The 14842-nt window shown below is 47.1% G+C and overlaps 1 long non-coding RNA gene across 2 annotated transcripts in view; it reads right to left on the bottom strand.

The window, feature by feature from the left end:
* Positions 1–11272: 11272 nt before the first annotated feature.
* The window catches only part of LOC144783016 (uncharacterized), a 273950-nt gene continuing 270380 nt past the window's right edge, over positions 11273–14842 (bottom strand). For both annotated transcript variants that reach the window (XR_013601362.1, XR_013601363.1), the window contains exon 3: positions 11273–11403. This is a non-coding gene — a long non-coding RNA (uncharacterized LOC144783016). The remainder of the gene's footprint in view (positions 11404–14842) is intronic.

Raw genomic sequence — 14842 nt, 5'->3', positions numbered from 1 at the left:
CCGACAGGAATTCCGCCTGGCGCTCCATAGACTCCAGCAAATCCGGACAACTGGCACCCTCCTGCATAGATGAAAAGAGGGACTTGAAATCAGTCAGCAGAGACTGGGCAACATACGCCCCATAAATACCAGAACGAATCGCCAGGTGTGAGGCAGCATAAGACTTCTTCAGCGCAGAATCCACCTTCTTAATAATAAAAAAAAAAAATCTTTATTTGGATAAAAGAGAAATATCCTTAAAAGCATAACAAATTGAATCCACAAATTGGTACATTGTAATTAAAAAACTACAAAACATACTTATTCACAGTTAAACAATAAAAAACTATCGACGCCTGTTACTCGAATTATATTACACCTTAAAAATTAAAACAATTAGGTATTAGACAGCGATAACACTTTGCCGAGAGCAGGGAGAATTCATGTGCAGACGTTTAACAGCTAGGACTCATAATTTTATACTTAAAACTAGAGGCTTAAAAGCAGCTTCGTTTGGGTCACTGGGCAGAACAGCGCGGGCGGTTGCTGCTCCTTGCGCCTTTGCTGTAAAGATGCGATAAGCATCCCGAATATATGTTGCAATGGCGATATTCAGGGGTATGTTTTCTGGGCACAGAGAGGTGATAATTGCCTGTCTACAGGTCCGAACACCCAACCTGTTCCACTCTGCTCTAAGTTTACGTCTGCGTTGGGACGTAAGTGAGGGGCATAAGCAGACCACATGCTCTAGCGTTTCAGTTGTCATACCGCACCCTCTACAGGTTAAATCTTCTGTGGTGCGCTGCCATGCGGGCAGGTCTTTTAAAAAACGCCAAACCCCCAATCTAATGGCCAGAAAACTCCGCTTTAAATACAATGAATAGGTGCAGGAGAGGTAAGTAGCCGGAGATATGCGCCCATATGAGTTCATGACTGACCATGCATGACTGCGTCTACGGAGTAGCTCTTTGTCCATAATAAGTGAGCACATTCTGACACTCTTTTTGATACATGTTTTAAATGCTGTCATGCTGGGATTGAGAGCCCATAGATCACCCACCGCCATTTCGCGGATAGCGTCTGTAAAGAGGCGGCCATACGAGCCCCCAGGGTTCTTCTGACTGATCTCCAACCAAACTAGAGACTCTAAGGTACCTATAGCTGCTTTTCTGAGTTTGTGACAGAAGTTTAAATATGTGCCGATGTTGGAGGCCTCATGATTTAATAAGCCCAATTCTAGCCTGATCTGAGCAGCAGAGGCAGATTTGGGCAAATGTAACACTTTTTTATAAATCTTGGTCACAAGTTGATTCAGAGTTGTGTTTAGCTTACCCCTAAATATTTCATTACCATACGTAAGGGAGGGTCCGATTTTTGCTCTCAAAATTTCCAGTAGGAATGAGAGAGTTGGACCGGACAGCTCTTTAGCAAGCTTAGATAATGTGACCTGTAGGATCGTGGCTTTTAGTGCAATTTCGTCACGCTGTTTGAGGAAATTACCCCTGGAGTCAAAGTAGACCCCTAAATATTTGTATGAGCGTCCTGTTGTTAAATTATTATTATTATATGACCACGCGCCGCCTCCATTGCGTTTCCTTCCAAAGGACACAACTTGGGTTTTCTTTAAGTTTACCTCAAGTTGGTTCTTAGATGTGTAACTGTGTAGCCTGTCCAAAAGCCTTTGGAGCCCAACCCGAGTAAGGCTAAAAAGAACCAGATCGTCGGCGTAAAGAAGATTGCTTATTGCTACGCCTCCAACCTTAGGGGGGTGACTGTTTATTTCATCAAGTGAGACCGGCAGGTCTGCAATAAACAGGTTAAAAGGAGGGGGGCCAGCACGCACCCCTGTTTGACTCCTCTGGTTGTCATGATTTTCCGTGAGAGGTGCGTGCCGGACCCCAGCTTCACCTGGACCCAGGTGTGTGAATGAAGTTGGATTATTGCATCCAGAAGTTTTTCAGGGATCCCCCACTTTTTCAGTTTACCCCATAGGGCTGCCCTTGGGACCCGGTCAAACGCAGCTTTAAAATCAACAAAACAACAGTGCACAGATCTTGATGATGAAAGCGTTTTGTCGATAATTATAGACAATGTAAGCAAGTTAGTCAGGGTCCCTGAATTGGCAGTAAAGCCTGTTTGATTCATTGGTAGCAAATCCCGCTGTTCTGCCCATCCCTTCAGCTCCTTCAGAAGAATACCTGCGTAATGCTTTGCCTCGATGTCAAGGAGGGCGATTAGTCTATAGTTGCTTGGGGTGGCGCGGGAGCCCGATTTATGGATTGGGTGAATTATAGCCCCACGCCAGGAATCTGGAACAGTAGAAGTCCTAAGCACAAAATTAAACAAGATGGTTAAGTGCCCTGACCAAAAAGCTTTGTTGGATTTAAACAGTCTCTGAGGCAAACCATTTGGGCCCGGGGCCCCGTCCGATCTTGCTTTTATCACAGCGTTGACAACCATTTCTTCGTTGATCTTGATCTCGTCAGTACAATAGCCTTCACAGTTTGAGTTCTTGCGACTGCAGATACTTTGGGGAGCTTCTCCCGCTTTGGAGGGGCTGGTTCCTATTGTTGCAGTGCTTTCCGGGGACCTAAAGTGGTCAGTGAGGAAGACAGCCCAGTCTGATTCCTGTATGTTTGCCGACCCAACTTTTGATGCCCCCGAGTTGGAGCGGTTGATCAAAGCCCAAAATTTTCTTGCGTTGCGGTTTTTGCTTTCCCAAAGAAGCTTGGCCCATAGCTCGTTTTGATATAGACGTTTGTCTTTTTGTGTGGCCATCCTGAATGTTTTTTGCGCTAATTTGTACACATTACTGAGATCATTATTTCCTGGGGATTTTGTAAATGCCCGCAAGGCGTTGTTCCTGGCTTTCTTCAACGCCCTCGACTGGGTTGGGAGTGAAAACTGCCGGATTGTGCTGGCGTTGTGTTGGTGATGTTTGACAGGAAAAAGCGTGACCAGTTGTACACAGAGGGACGTCCATACGGTAATCGGGGAAGCCGTCTGATTTGTGACCCCATTGAGTAGAGCCAAACTTGCATTCGTAATGTTAGGGCCTATATTGTCGCTCCATTTTAAGCGCCTCAAATTCTCGGTATAAATCCCAGTACAAGTACTTAAGGCAGGCGAATGGTACTCCGGCTTTATGTTAAGAGTAATGACCTGTGGACGGTGATCACTTTCCTGTCGTGGTAGGATGCTAAAGCTGGCCAGATGGAGGAACAGGTCTGAGTTGCAGATAGAGAAGTCCAGAAAGGTTTTCTTGTGCCCGTTTGTCCAGGTCCAATTTGGGGGGGGTGTCGTCCGGTGTCCTTCCGTTCATTACCAGGTATCCAGCGCTGTAGAGTTGTAACACGAGGAGCTCGCCCAGGGCACAATGGGCTTGGTTTGGAGGCTTAGATTGGTCTGGCACATCCAGTTGAGTAAATGGCGAGAGTCCATCAAGGTCTGTAGGTTTGCCCTGGAAGAGATTTGTGTTGAAGTCCCCTGTTGCTATGCAGTCCGAATCAGGGTGGTCAGCGGCCAAATCGCTCATGATTGTGGATAAGCGTGCCAGATGACCTTTTTTTGTCCATGTGCTTGGGTTGATATACACATTGAGGAGAAGAAGTGAGCGTTGCTTGGTCCATGATTTAATTTTAACCCCAAGTAGCCAGTCTTCCTCAAAGTACAGCGGAACAATCGGACCTTTCAGGGTATTTGAAACATAGATTGACAGACCCCCTTTTGGGTGGCCATAGCGGGAGACTCTAATTCCAGGCCTCCATATTTCAATAAACCCTGTGACTGGTGAGCTCTGAGTTGCCCATGTTTCTTGCAGGGCAATTAGTGCATGCCCGTATATGAAGGAATGTGTCTCTAGATCGTTTAATTTGTGCTGGAGGCCACTGATGTTCCATGAACACAATGTGAAAACGGAGTCTGTCTTTGTCTTGATCACGGTTTTTTGAAGGTATGGTTGTACCGGTGCTTGGTGGTTTTGATCCACTGAAGGCACATCCTGTGGTCAGACTGTTTTCCCGCATGACAGGACGGCCGGTAGCCATCCCCATCCCTGGATGTTGTCGGGGTCTTGTCTCCCAGTAGAGTGGGGTATCTGTGTATCTGCGATCCCCAGCGCGTTTTTTAGGATTGAATAAGGCTTAGTTTTGTAGCCAGCTGAGAGACTTTCTGCTTTTGTTCCTACTCCTGGCCGATTTAAAAACACTGTGGGGTAGCCAGGGGTGGAGTACGGGTAAATCCTGATGCCCCAATCCCGAAAGGCGGTTTTGTGGTCCATGAACACTCCTGCCCAGTGGGGTGATCTAAATGACACCAGAGTTGCTTCGGAAGGTTGGGAGACCCTTGGGGGCAGGAATTCAATTGAGTCTATATCATCCGATAATAGTGCTTCAAACCCCGGGATGTCTTTTACTAGTTTTAATATGTTTGACCTGTTAAGGGTGTCGTACCTCCCCCTTGATTTATATTCGGGGACTAATAGGATCATAGTATGTTTTAGGTCACTTTTGATCCCTGTGAGGCCGTGAGTTTTAGTTGGGCTGTGGGCTTTTTCAAGAGAGACCCCTCTATACGTTCTTTGAGGGGGAGGAGGCTGATGTTGAGATTCTGCCCACGTTACCTGCCTAGTTTGCAGATTGGTTGGTTTATGAATTAAGATTGTTTTTGGAGGAGTAATGTCTGTATTGTGTTTTTCTTGCTCTGCCGGAGGGGGTTGAGGGGCTGGTTGGAGATGTGAATCAGTGCCTATGTGCCTCGAGATGGAAGGATCCTTGAGTGGTGCCCTTGGTATTTCTGTGTCGAACTGCAGAACGGGTCCCTCTATTTGTGCATGTGCCCCTTGAGAGCCAGATGGAATGCTTGGGGCACCACCGTTTGAGGAGAGGTTTCGACTAGGACTTAGGGATATGCCCCCTAGTGGATCATTGTGCGCTACCTTTATAGGGGATGAAGGAGTTGATAAAATGTTTACACCTGCCTTCTTGGAAGTCGTTGTAAAAACGGGAAATAATTTCTGGGGGGCAGATGTTTCTTTGACTTTATGTTTATTTCTATGTTTGCGTTGGCATTTGCGCTCTCTTGGAAAGGGGGGGCATAGGGGCGGACTGTATTTCTGAGTTGAGGGATTCTGAGGTCACCATGCTGCCTTGGAGCTCACCCCCATTGGGGTTGATATTGTTTACTAGCCCGAATGGGACCGGAGCTAAGGTCCGTGGGAGCATTTGATGCAAAGGTGGTGATATTTGGTTAGTGCCTTCGCCTGGTTGGGGATCTTGGTCCCCACTTGTCTGGGGAGCAGATGCAAAGGGTGACTGGGTGTTATCAGGTTCTAAACACGAGTTTGTAGAGGTTTGCGATTTCTTATGTAGATTTTTTTGCGAGCCGCCTTCTTTCAGCTGCTTAACCTCGTCTATAACGATGGAGAGGATAGCTGGCAGAGAGGAGAGTGAGTCAATAATTGGAGCGCAGCAGCAAACCGTCTGTAATAGTTTTGAGGATGATTGTGCGTCAATGATTAAATTATTCAGTTTGTCTAGTTTATTGTCGATCCCTGCTGTAAATACTGCTAGCGTGTTCAATAAGTCAACCTGCGTATCCAGTTTATCTGAATGGTAGTTTAATGCAAGAACTGTCGATTGAAATGTTTCAAGTAGTTGGGGCCAAAGACTCTGTGTGGAGGGTGCTTCTTGCTGTTTGGTTATTTTCGGACTTGGAGTAGGAGGGGATTGCAAGTTTTTCAGAAATAGGGACAAGTCCGCTGGGTTGTAATCGTTTATGTCAGGTTTATGAAATGAGTTGGGTGAAGTTATTTTTACTGTTAGGGGTGAAAGCAAGCATTGTTGTTGGATGGGCAGGACCGGACTTCCCTTTGGAGGACTATTAGTGTCCAGCTGGAGTAGGTTTTCAACAACATTGTTGGATGCCTGGTTGAGGAACTTGTGGATTTGTGGGAAGATTAATTGACGGTGAGACGCTGAAATACCCTCCTTTGAGCTGTTAAAGTGTTGAGATGACTGGGAGGGTGAGTTCACTAGCTGGCTTACTTGGGGGAATGCGTCGGAGGTTGGCGGCACAGCAGGCGGTGGGGTGCAACCTGCCTTTTGCTTGTTCGAGGCAAATGGTCGTTGAGGCTGTGTCAATAGGGGCTGGTTGCCTGATGACGAGTCTTCCGCCGTCCTCCTGCCACCATCCAGGGCTAGGCTCTGGTAATTTGGTACAGACCCGAAGATGAATACTTCTTGGTCGGGGGGCGACGTTTTAATAGTTGTTGAAAACAGCATTTGCGGGGAGGACGTGTTTAACTTTACCGGTTTTACTAGATGTCCTGTATAACCTGAGATGCAGGTGTTCGTGGCCTCCCCCGGTTGGGGGGGCGAGGTGGCCATTGGTGAACCCGGCGCTTTTTTAAAGTAGTCCAGTAGCGACTGGGGTTTTAGCCCGCTCAAGGTTTGTGACTGGCCGAGGATCTTGTTGTTCTTGCTGAGATGTTGCTTCCCCAAGGTGGGCAAGTTTTGGGACTTCGGTGAATTGCGAGGGCTCGTAGGAGTGGTTTTGAGGACCGCCTCCGGTTTGGCCTTCTTCCTTTTTGTTGTTATGGCGGTTGTTCTTCTTACTCTCCCAGATCTCATTGCTTCTGATGGGAGACCAGCTCGCAAGGGACCGCTGGTGGTACGACCAATAAAATGGTGACTTCTTCTGGAGCTTCCGGTCTTCCCTTGGGCGGTTTTACTAGCTGCTGGCTCCTGGGTTGAGCATAAAGACGTGGGCAGCGATGGGAGGCAGGATCCCCTTTTGCCTCTCTGGCAGGATTTTCAGGGTTTAGCTTGTCTGTCTTGTCTTGTCTTGTGACAGCCAGGCCCAACTGCCAAGGAGTCTGCTATTGCTGCTGCTGTTGTTGCTGTTTGTGGGCTGTACGCGCGTCAGGCAGCCTCCGACCGCCCCCTGTACTGTCCTCACACACCCAGGCACCCACCCCGCAGCCTGTAGCCACCCTGAACCGGGCCGGCCACTCCGGGGGGCCGAGAACTGAGCGTGGCACTGCACCACACCCTCCCCTGTGCAAAGCTACGGCCACGTGGGGGGAGGGGGGAGCGTGTGCCTTCACAGCCCGGTCGCCGGCAGTGGTAGGCACCGGTCGAGTGACCACAGGGCGAGGCAAAGCAAGGGGGGGGTTCAATAGGGCAGGGGGGGGAAGGGATAGCACCCGAGGTGGACAACCCAGTGGACGACCCAGCGGGAGAGCACACCACAAGGGGAGCGAGCGCTGGCGAGCAGAGCCGGATGAGAGGACGAGCTACTAACAACAGGCTGCCGAGGGCCTGAAGACAGTGGGGAGCACCCTCGGGGTAAAACTGAAGGTGAAGGCAGGGGAAGGCAGGGGTTGGCGGCTTAGCGAGAGCTAGGCTGGGCTGGCCGACACCGAGTGGCACACCGTACGGCCCTGGACGGAGCAGGGGGAGCACGTTTGATCAGGGCTCAGCTGTAGATTAAAACTGCCTGCCCGCGGCTGTATGGTGTTCGCGCTGTTAGGCGCCACCGCTCCCGCCGCTCCCTCCCTCAGCTCACTCAAGCTCTGCCACCACCACCTTGATGCCGTGCTAACCCCCGACCCTGAACCTTGTCACCTTGTCACCTTGTCACCTTGTCACCTTGTCCTCCGCGTCTCGTCCCGTCGGAGCCTCCGTGTCTCCCTCCTCCTCGCACGGCACAGCTCGCCCTCGCCCACGCCCTCCTGCAGCTAGCCACACCTCCGCGGCGTCGACACTCGCGTCACCACGCTACTGCTGAGAATTCTTATCCACACCATCCTTCAGAATGTTATCATCCGCCATAGAAGGACGACCCACAAGACTGGCCACAACAGAGTCCACAGGAATGGAATCAGGCAACTGCGCAGCCATATCCTGCAAGGGATAAAGCTTGGACATAAACCTGGGCATGGAGATATGATCAGGGTCCATCCATTCATTCAGCAGGACATCAGAGACAAAGGGATGCACCGGCACAGAAGAGGCAACAGGCTTCCTGAACTGCGGCAAGAGAGAATCCTGAGAAACACAGGGCGCAGCAACATCAGGATACCCCATGTTAACACACACATGGGAAAGGACGTCAGGCAAAAGATCCCTGGAAATGTATTTGCCCTGAAGCTCAACTGCAGCCGAAGAAGACTCATCAGACCCAGAAGAGGACGAAATATCCGAGTAAAGCGCAGCAGAACCAGAAAGACCAGCAGCACCCTTCTTGGACGTCCGAAGATCAGAAAGCGTCTCCAGGATAAGTCGCTTTATCCTATCATCATCATCCCCCTTGGCACGTTTCACAGGAGGAGGAGAAGAGCCCCCACCGGAATCAGAGGAAGAAGGAGACACAGGAGAGGTACGCTTCCTCTTGCGATGGTGCTTTCCCATGACTGAACAACCAAAGCACAAACAGGAAACAAAGGAAACACCACAAGAGCACACAAAACACCACCCCCCCAGAGCACATATAAAGAAATATGGCACACCCCAATTAACCCCCCACGGGGAGAACCGGGAGAGGCCCAAAACACCCACAGGGAGGCAAGGCCCACCTCCCCACCAACCAGCAGGCCAGGCCGGGGAAGAGGGTAGAATAAAAATAACCAAAAACGCATCCGCGCGCCAAAACGACTAAAACTGGCCTGCCACCCAAGATGGAACGTCCAAAATGAGGAAGGAAGCAGGGGCGCCTGAAAAAACGCCCAGGACCCGCCACGGGGCAGCAACAAACCCAGCCGAAGCACCGGAGCGCCCGGAGCCCACCCGGGCGACCGGCCATGCCAAGGTCAGGCATCGAGAGCGCTACCGCGCATGCGCGAATCAAACGGCGCGTGAGGAGGCCGGGCAGACCAACAACGAGGACGCCCGGCCTCCAGGAAGCAGCAGCCACAGCGAACCCCCCCGGGAAACGCCGGAAAGCGTACCGGGGGCTCCAGGGACACCGCAAATGCACCACGCCCCCACCGGTCACAGACACCAGAACGGGGGGGGGCTCGGAAAGAGCGCGCAGGAAGACAGCGCCTGAAACAAACCCCCACATGGAAGGAAACACCCTCGAGCCCTCACAACCAAAGAGAGGCCCGGAGGGAGGGGTCAGTGGGGGGAAGAACACCCCGAGGAGGGGCGCGCACAGGCAGACCAGCGCCCCCCACCCCTACCTGGAAGACAGAAGCAGGAGACCAGGAACAAAGGAGAAGCAGGAAGACCAGGGAAGCCCAGCACCCCAGGTCAACCCATCCAAGGGCAGGAGACAGGGAAGCCCAGCAGCCCCACTCCAGAGAATCCCACGAAGGTCCATGGGAGCCTCCCAGAGCCCAGCAGAGGAGGAACCACAGGACAAAAGATGGAGGTAAGTGCCCGGCACCCACCCCAGCGTCTCCCATCAAGTAAACCACCGACAGGAAACAAAACAGGATGTGCTTCTGGTGGTTGGTAGTGATATAGCACCTGGCAGGAGGGGGGGTGGAGCCTAAAAGCGTTTCCTGTTTTGTTTCCTGTCGTGTGGAATACCTCATGAGTGATGACTGGGTCGAGGACGAGGGACGTAGAGGTAATGTTGAGTCAGCTCACTGTTGGTACATTTAAAACATTATCCCATTGTCTGTGGAAATTGTTCTTCACACTTGTTTTATATTATGAAATGCACATTTATATTGAATGAATTTCACTTTATTGTTGCGTTATACTAATGTGTTATGTTCTTTTATGGTGCAATTGAGTTAAATAAAGTAAAGAATGATGATGAATGAATGACTAATTACGTGCCACAGTCTCTAAACATGGTAAACTAGAGTGCTGCAGAGGGAGGAGCAATCATTCCTCAACCAGCATGGGGCGCCTGATAAAAATAGAGCAAAGGCCTGTCCGGCTTGGTAAAAATAAATGCTATCTGCTAGCAGGAAAAACTAAAAAAAGACCCACACTGCAAAGAGAGGTATAAGACTGGTCATAAACTAAGCACAAACAGCAAGGTACCCAAATATCAGGAAAGGGTAATAACCACAAAAGAATAGATACGTCTTATAGGCAAAATCTAATTTAGGTAAAGAGTGTGATGAAGCAGATAAACTGCTCAATCATTAGTTGACACATAAAACCGAATTTGACACCTTTGAGAGAAAAATGACAAAAACATGCACAATTTGTGCTTACTATACTTTGGAGAATTTTGAGAAATAGATCATAAACAGATTTAGTTACTGCATCGTAAAAGCATGGAGAAGAGTGTAGACTAGATGAAAATGCTTGATTGCATAACATGGGTTCACGTATTACTTAACTACACTGGTGTAATCTTTTAACTTGGCATAAAAATCTAAATGTGATGACTCACGTGTTATAGAGGTTTCATTAACCATTCTCCTTTAAATAATGATGTATGTGAAGAAACAAAAAAATGTAAGTTATATAATATTATGAATGCTTATTGAAGGGTTTTGCTTTCAACACTATCTTTACTCATGTTAAAGAGAAAAAAGAGATATGTTGCTGCATGTTTATACTACTTCCAAATGCACTGAACCTTCTAGAGAATAATCTTCATACATGTAATAATGAGAATTACTACAAATGATATTAATATTCTATATTATAAAATTATTTTATACGTTGGTACCTTGAAAATGCTGTAACGTCATAGTTACACATGTTTATTTCAATGAAAACCTTTATAGGTGCCATAAGTTGAAGAAAAGGATAAGGTCTTAGAGACTTTAGAATGTAATACATATTTCTCATAATTTATATTGAGTATTTCATGAACTAAAATTCAATTTAGATATGCATTTTCTTTTCTTTACTTGTTTCCATTCTCATGTAAAGGCTTCATAACTTGCAGTGTGAGATGAAACACTTTTTCATAGAAAGAGCTCTTATGGACATACTAGGACTATTCACAACTATGTTGCTACTTTTGGAACATCTGCCATGAGAAACTATCCTCTTGAACTCACACATGTTCCTTTGCTAAAGGTCTATTGAGCACAACTTTAGTTTTTGAAGGGTGTGGCAGCCTCCTTGATGATCACCACCTTTTTTCTGTAAAACGTTTCTTCTTTATGCTGCATTACAATAACCATATACAAACTAACCAATGGACTGAGTGGTCCGACCAAATGAGGTGAGGCAGGAGGTGTCACCCCGGAACTTGAGAAATTATATCATACATTGGAGTGACGGAAAGGACATATTATACATATACCACATTCCACTGCAGATCCTACCTCTTTCGATGGGGTGACAGCCTTCATTTCCTTGCGTACTCAACTGGATTTCTTTGGGCTGACAGATATGATCGGAGCACTATTCCTGGATTTCTTTCCCCAATATAAGAGAATCTTTGAGCTGCTATGGTTTATGTCCTTTCCTGAACTTTTTGTCTTGAACTTTGGTAGTTGATGGCCTGGAAGAGAAAAATTGGATTATTTCTGCACTCCTAAATTCAAGTGCCTGATATTGATGTATTTACTCTTAACTTACTGATAAAAATCGAACCATCCTCAAATCCTGTTTCTGTCTCTCTATAACATATCTCCAATAATTGATTGTGCATTCCAATGTAGTATTAATCGTAGGATGGGAATTCTAATAGAGAGGGCAACAGATTCTAATGTTACTATTTTGCATAGCCCTAACCAAATTATTGGTTTGTATAGTTGTAGTCCATCTGAATTTCTTCAAGAGATGTGCTCTAGGTATAGTAATCCTGTATTTGTATATCATAGATTTGAGAATTATATATAGGAATCTAAATACGAGTTTGTAGGTCAGTTACCCAATACCTGATCCTCATTGGATAGGATCCCCTATATCCGACTCCTCTCAACACGATTCAAGATCCATCGGAGCACCAAGTAAATAATCTGAGGTGTAGAATAAGGAGATAAAGTGTGACAAAGTAAAATGGACCGAATGGTGCTACAGCAAGTGCAATAGTAACAAGATGTGTACAGAGCAAAAGGACTGAAGTTTCAGGATCAAATAGAAATGTCCCCACTGCAGTCAAGACTACATAGAGGCTGCAGCCTTCACACATTTTGAACTAGAGTGCTGCACCAGGAGAGGTGGTGATCCTCACCCAGCATGGTGTCTGATGGAAATAGTGGGAAGACCAGTCTGACTCTGAGAAAAACATACTTGGTCGGCCAGCAGGAAAGAGGCCACATAGCAAAGTGAACTTTCAGACATGTCTGGAATTGAGCATTAACAACAAGGATGCCCAAATACCAGAGCCACAGGACTAACCATGAAAGAAGGGATATTCATAATAGACAAAACATAACTTAGATAAAGAGTGCAATACTAACAAAGGGTGCACAATGCAAAAGGTCTTGAGTTCCTTTTTTTATTTTTACTTTGAAGGTGTCTACTTTGCACCACATTGTTATTTTGGAATTGGTTACATATACCACATATTTGTGGGACACTCCTGTATTTTGAGTAGGGCCAGATGAGAGCCAAAGCCGGTGTGGCTAAACTGACTCTGCTCACATCCTGTCTGCTTTTTGCAAGTGGAAGAATGTAACATCAATTCTGGCTGGCCACCCATATGCACACGTGTACAGCACAGGAGGAACTCTCCCTCCCCCCAGCTACAGAGTGCAAAGCAGGAGGGATTGAGCCACTCGACTGCTATTGTGTTGATGGGGAAGCCCAAGCTGTACAGTGCTGCTCATGTCACTTCAGGGGGCTCCCCAAAGAGACTTTGGAAGTCCTCTACAACCAAGAAAAAAAAGAAAACAGGTGCAATGGTGTTCAGCTGCAATGAACCCCAGGGAGCTGGCCAACCCTAAAGTATGGAATGGTCTTTGTTTAACTGCACAACCTACCCCAAAGGCACTCTTCTCTCCTGGGGAGACACAAAGGACCCACCTGGGACCAGATGATTAACGGCAGTACCTACAGGCCCCACAGTACGGCTGCAATGGGAGAGGTAATAAAATGCCACACAGCAAAAGCAAATTTAAACACCAATATCTATAACTCTGATGAGTCAGTTTGGATGGGTTTGTTGTGTTTTGCTCTTAGTGTTAGGTTTGGGTCTCTCGGGCTCTAAAGGTTTGACATTTACTGGAGTTTTTTGTAGACTTTTGTCCCTCAGATAAATGGGAGCTCAGAACTTGGTGTTCTACCTCTCCAGCCCCTCAGTCTGATTTCCAAAGTTCTTTTACAGCCACAGATCTCATCTGCCTCCTTCAAGCAGTAGCATGGTGCACAGATCGCAGGACCTGCTCTTCTGTTTGGGCTGCTCGTAATCATGGTCTTCCCTCAGCAACACCCCTTGGCCCTGAAGGCAGGTTACTCTGCCTGTCAGCATTGTTAGGACCGAAAGCTACCAGGGCATGTACAGTCCACCTATTTGCTCAGCAGGACTCAGGGGGCCCACTCCTGGGAAAACCAGCACAGGACTAGTACACAGTCGTTCTAGTAGTTCTCTCCTCCAAGATACCCAGCAAACACACCTTCTGCTGTCCCCAAGAGGTAGTGGCAAGGCTAGTGTTACTGGCCCTCTAAACAAGGTTCTGTATAGTGACTCTGTCAAATCTATTGCTGCCACATCATCCCTCCACCTCAATCCATTTCCTTGCATAGCATCCTAGAATGTTCAAAGATGGTGAAATCTGGCTTTGGTCAATTGTAGTTCTCCCAGAGTATGAAACCCCACCCATGACACAGCAAGTTGAATACTTTTGTCCAAAACTTCAAAAGATAGCCCCTGGTGTGAGTGCCGTCAGTGGCCTAGCTGCACCATTTCTTTCTGAGATGCTCAGGCTTGTCAGTGTGAGTTAATTAAACTAAGCACATACCTCCCCATTGTCTTACTCTAACCAGAGAAGGCTAACCCTTTCCAAATGGGTCTGATGTCTAGGGGAGCCTTTAATCTACCTGGTGGCCAGCACAGTAATTAACTTGGACCAGGAGGGTAGGGCAAAGCCTGAATCTCATTAAGGGCTAACTCAGGAAAACACTTTATCAGCAAAAGTATTCGAAGGAGTGCAAATATGTCAAATTAATAATGTATTTGCACTCTGACCATTATGGGACACAGCAAAAGAGACTATAATTCTTTTTCCATGTTGAGCCAAAAATAAGTTTTATATTTTTCCCCAGCTTTCACCTGCAGTGTGGAAAAAAGTAAAATATTACAGACTTACTGTGAAGCACTACAGAGTCACGTGATAGTCAGAACAAAATGGAGATATTTCTTTTTGGGTGCCCAATTAAATTATAACTCCTGTAAAAGCTATCTGGGACAGGCTACATGTGTGCAATACAGGGCTCAATTAGATAGTACCCTTGCTTACTCAGCACGCACAGGTATTGAACTGAACGTGAGGAAGTGTTTATGTGTTACCAGCACAAGTCCACTTAAACTGAATTTTGCAGCCACTGACTTTCTCTTAACGGGCAGGCCATGGTGGTTTTCACTCCTGTTCATTTTACAGAAGCATAGAGTGAGCTAAATTCCTTTAGGAGGCTCACTCACAGCAGAGGTCCAAAAGACCTGGTGGTCCATAATTAAAATAATCTATTGGGGTTTAAGAGGCAAAAAACTCACTTTCTCACACATATTGACAGTAATTTCTTTTACCTGATTTATTAGATGTTATTTTCTCTGTGTGAAATGAAAATGAAATGCAGATTTGTAGAGTAGCTTATCACCCATGAGGATCTCCAGGCCATGCCCAGAGGCCTGGGGAGTTGAAGTGATTTGGCCAGAATCACAGGCTGTTGAGACGACCCCGAGACTCGAACCTAAATCCCCAGCACCTAAGTTGGCATCTCTGACTGTTAGGCCACATCCACTCTGACTAATTGGAACCTTCTATACTGCCATCAAC

Source organism: Lissotriton helveticus, chromosome 9, assembly GCF_964261635.1.
Source record: "Lissotriton helveticus chromosome 9, aLisHel1.1, whole genome shotgun sequence".
Lineage (NCBI taxonomy): Eukaryota > Metazoa > Chordata > Amphibia > Caudata > Salamandridae > Lissotriton > Lissotriton helveticus.
Note: the sequence above shows the minus strand (reverse complement) of the source record. Positions and strands in the feature narration are given on the sequence as shown.